The sequence below is a fragment of the Capsicum annuum genome, chromosome 9 (assembly GCF_002878395.1).
Source record: "Capsicum annuum cultivar UCD-10X-F1 chromosome 9, UCD10Xv1.1, whole genome shotgun sequence".
NCBI classification, from domain to species: domain Eukaryota; kingdom Viridiplantae; phylum Streptophyta; class Magnoliopsida; order Solanales; family Solanaceae; genus Capsicum; species Capsicum annuum.
The window spans coordinates 83,490,329-83,495,210 of record NC_061119.1 but is presented as its reverse complement, the minus strand read 5'-3'; the positions used below and the strand labels follow the sequence as shown (position 1 = coordinate 83,495,210).

General features: G+C 32.7%; 1 pseudogene; it reads left to right on the top strand.

Annotated features, from left to right (window-relative positions):
• The first annotated feature begins 2,573 nt into the window (after positions 1-2,573).
• Positions 2,574-3,705, top strand: LOC107841470 (annotated as a pseudogene).
• The last annotated feature ends 1,177 nt before the right edge of the window (positions 3,706-4,882 follow it).

Genomic DNA, 4,882 nt, shown 5'->3' with positions numbered 1-4,882 from the left:
TTTTCGTTTGAATTTTTAGCAAGTGGTAGTGTAAATAAAGATGTCCTGTATCTTCTGGTTACTGCTTTTTTTGGGGGTGAGTTTTGGATTCTTCCTTTATATTCTCTCTTATTTTTTTCATTACTTCAAAGATGAGGTTTGTTGTACCTATAGATTCAACCATCATAAAGTAAGCGATTGAAATTATAAGAACGTCAAGCAATTGCAAAGTTTTTTTTTTTGAAAGAAAGGAAATCTTAAACGCAGATCTATAACATAAGCTGCTATCTTGTTTAATAAATCAATAAGAACTATTCAACATATTTTGAAACAATGTCAATCATCAGTTGATAATGATACGTCCTTAGATGTGTCTTTAAGACTTAAAGGCAGAGTTGGAAGAAAACGAATTGAAGTCCACATTAGTTAAGTCAAAGAAATTTCACTTTGTCGTCAAACAAATATGTGATATCTGGATTTTGCGATGAACATGGAAAAATCAACCATCTTTCAGCGTGTAAAAGATTGAACTATTCGAGCACATTCTAATTCCATCAAGCCTCAGTTAATCGAAGAAAACAAGAAGGTATGACTTCAATACTACCTCTCAATGATTGATCAAAATACAATACACATAAAACTCATGTTTATGAATATGTTAAATTATGTTCATATTAACGAAAAGTGGGTTTTTTATCCAAAAAAAATGAAAGGTACTAGCTGCTTCTTGGAGAACATGAGCCAGATTCATATCATTCTTGCAAAAGTAAAAAATTTATCCCAAAGGTTATATTTATAGATGCTGTAGCACGTCCTTGATCTGATGAAAATGAAATTGAGTTTTTTTCTAAAAAAAAATAGGCATTTTCTTATTTGTAGTTAAGGAACCAGCTAAAGGGAATAGCAAAAATCAAACAGCAGGAACTATGGAAACAAAACTCATTCAATCAGTAACTAAAGAGATCACTAGAGCTTGCTTGATCAAGAAAGTTCTTCCTGCTATTGAGCAAAATGGCTATCTTTCGATTCAAATAATCTTATCTTTGTACAACAAGATAATGTAAGGCCACATGTTGGTAACAATGAGTTGGATTTTATTGAAGCTGCCCAACAAGATGGATTTGACATTAGACTTTGTTTTAAACCACCGAACAATCCAGATTTAAATGTTTTAGATCTTGATTTTTTTAGATCGATCCAATCTCTTTAATATCAAAAGACACCTAAAAATATTGATGAATTAGTGAAAGCGGTGGAAAGATCTTTTGATGAAATGAAAGCGGAACAACTTAATCATGTGTTTCTTACTTTACAATCTTGTATGATTTAGGTCATGGAAGATAATGACGGCAATAACTACAAAGTGCCTCATTTGAACAAAAATGGACTAGAAAGAGAAGACAATCTTCCTCTCCAACTTCGTTATGATATTGATATCATCAATCAAGCTTCAGCTTTACTTCAAAAATGATATGGGTTGTTATCATGGTAAAGCTATCTATGTTGAAGTAGGAATGATGTTTTGTCAAGTATGTTAAGCTTTTGTGTATAGTCATAGTGATCATCATATAATTTCTACAATGATGTTTTGTCAAAAATGTTAGGAGTATTATTATTGCGTATAGACATGGTGATCATAATGTAATTTTTGTGCTCATGATTGTGTATAGACATGGTGATCGTAATGTAATTTGAGTTGGCAGTGTAGTTCTTCTTTTGTTAGTTAAGATGACATAAAGTTTGAAATGATTGTGTGCGTGGTATAATTATTTTTTTCTTCTAGTATTCATTAGTGGATTGATGACAATTGTATTTTGCGGTCATTTGCACAATCTTTTTAATCGTAAATGGTGGTTTAGCTAGGATTACTTGGCGCGCTCCCTTTGTTTTCTGTATGTATTTATTCATTGCTTGAAACACTGCAGTAATTAAGTTATCAGAGGCGGTGCCTTTCAGATTCAATTATATTTTGCTTTCTATATGAACAAAGCACTACATTTTGCCTGAATTTCTAGACTACTTAGTTAATTTGGGATGTTCATACACCTCAAGATTTATCATCAGAATCATCTTTAAACTTCATATTTTAAACCATAGCTTAATCCTGTTAGATTTTGATCTATAAGTGATTGTAATAATAGTGTGGCATAAAGTTTACTGTCTAGTATTTGACCTTTTACTTCATCCACAATTTGATCTTTCACTTCCTTTTTTTCCTTCAAAATGAATTTTCTTGGAACTGTAATAATAAAGGAGATAAAGAGTAGTTTTTACAGTACTTGATATGTGTTATCCATAGAAGGATCCGGCTAATTGAATTTCTGGTTATGAATTTTGTTAACCTGGTCATATCTTGGAGATTTTGATGTAAGTTTGCTTCTTTTCATCATTTGGATGCAACAATGGTTTTTCTTTCTTCATATCCTATATCCTCTTCTTTCTCCTTGTCCGATGCAACTCTACCTCCAAATGAAGAAAAATCAAATAGATAGGCTATGGATAGTAAACATATTGTATCTGAGATATATGCCCACAAGGATAACTAGTAGGCTCTATACATAACTATCTGGTGAAGGACTATTTTCATACTGTTAATGACTGAAATAGACCTAACATATTCATACGTTGTACTCGAAGTTGGGTTGTTTGAAGAATGGCTTTGTATCAATTCTTCGCGGAAGAAAAGCATTGGAACTACTAGAAAACAAGAATTATGTAATGATGGAGGAACAGTAGAGAAGAAAACACATTTTCTTCAGCTATTACTACTCATATGCTCTTGTAGTAGTAGATTTTGGTTAAAAGGAGCTCGTCGCTCGCCGTCGGTAACAGAGAAAGTTGAAAAAATATCAGACCTAGACAAGCAACTGAAGAGATGTGAACCGTTAAAGAAATCAAAAATTAAGGCACTTTGTCTTAAAGCTATGGAAATCCTTGTTGAAGAAAGTAATGTCCATGCACTTGTTACTATATGTGGTGATATCCATGAGCAATTTTATGACATGAAAGAGCAATTCAACGTAGGAGGTGATTGTCCGAAGACAAATTACTTGTTTCTCAGGGATTTTGTTGATAGAGGATTTTACTCCGTTGAGATATTTCTTCTTCTATTAGCTCTTAAGGTGAGATATCCAGATCGAATCACTCTTATTAGAGATAACTATGGTCTATGCGAGTTGCCTAATCACATAGGTATATGGATTCCATGATAAGTGCTTAGGGAAGTATGGTTCAGTAAATGTTTGGAGATATTGCACGGATATATTTGATTACTTAAGCTTATCTTCTCTCATCAAGAATAAGATATTCTCTGTTCATAGTGGTCTCTCTCTACAATATCTACATTAGGCCCGATTTGAACTACTGATAGGAAGCAACAAGTTCCTCATGAGGGTGCTATGTGTGACCTACTATGGTCAAATTCAGAGGACATCATTGATGGAAGGGGATTGAGTCCTCGTGGTGCAGATTTCCTTTTTGGTGGCAGTGTTGTCACTTTATTTAACCATACTAATAGCATAGACTTCATATGTTGTTCACATGTTCAATAATCAAATAGTTATAGTCTGGTTTGCTCCAAACTACTGTTACAGATGTTGAAATGTTGTAGCGATTCTTGATCTAGACGAGAATCTTATTAAGCAGTTTCATGTGTTTAAAGCTGCTCCTCTTGAGGATTCAAGAGGAGCACCTGCTAAAAAGCCTCCACCAGATTACTTCCTGTAGGACTATTTAAACAATTCAATTTTTGCCATCAATGTACCCATATTGTGGACAATATGGTTGTGAAGAGCACACACAGGAGATGCTCTTACATTATTTATTTTGGTAGAAAGGTTTCTCTATTTATAGAAAGAATGGTACCATTGTTGGGGTTTCTAAGATTATCGAGGATCTAAATACATGTTGCCCATTTTGAAATCCCATATGGCGGTAAATCAGATATCGCTGCAAAAGAGGGTGTTAGAGAAAACTGTGGTAATCTTGTCGATATGGCTCGACAGTGGGTTGAGAAGCAAGGTCTACTTTCTTCTAGCGAAGAGATCCCATTGATCGAAAGTTTTTCTGGTGGTGAAGGTCTTATTACAGTAATTTTATACAACACAACTTGTATGGATTCACAATTGAAAACTTCTAAAGAGTGATCTTGTTTTGTTTTAAAAATCAATTGTGTTCCGGGCAACATAAATTTCTTCTAGTGCTTAAGCTGTTACTACAGAAGGATTCGTTACTTATTTGTCCATGCTAGTACGTTAATGTCAGTTTTTTGTTGTGGTCTCACACAATTGTTTTTCTCCTTGTAATGGTGGTGTGTGTATTAGAATGGGACACTGAAGTGAGAGTTGCAAATTATGAGATGACGTCATTTTTCTGTAAAGGAGTTGTACAACAGAAGTTGAGGACTCTATTTTCAGCATTTTGTTACATCTGGACTTTGGTACACACCACTAAATATTTCTTGATTCGATTTTGCATTAAATGTATTTTGGGTTGTGTTGCATAAAAGGAAAAAAAAACACAAAAAGAAAAATTGTGTAATCGAAGTTGTGGCCAAGCAAATGGGACAGTTGTAATTTTTGCAAAATCTAAGTCTTCAGATTTTTGAAAACTTGTTTAGCCAAGTTAAAATATGTTTCATCAAATTGTCGATTTAAGTTAATCTTTGACTTTTTTATGGCACTACTATTTTTGGTTAAAGTGTAAAATAAAAGGCTTAAATTTTGATTGAAGTGATTGACTTTTCCTTGAAAAAATAAATAAATAAAGGAATTATAGTATTTAAAAATAAGTGAGAGCACTAAAGATAAAATTATAATTGTATTGTTAAAAACTTACCAAACAAAGAAAAGATTATATATATATATATATATATATTTTTTTTTTTTTTTATTATTATTATTAT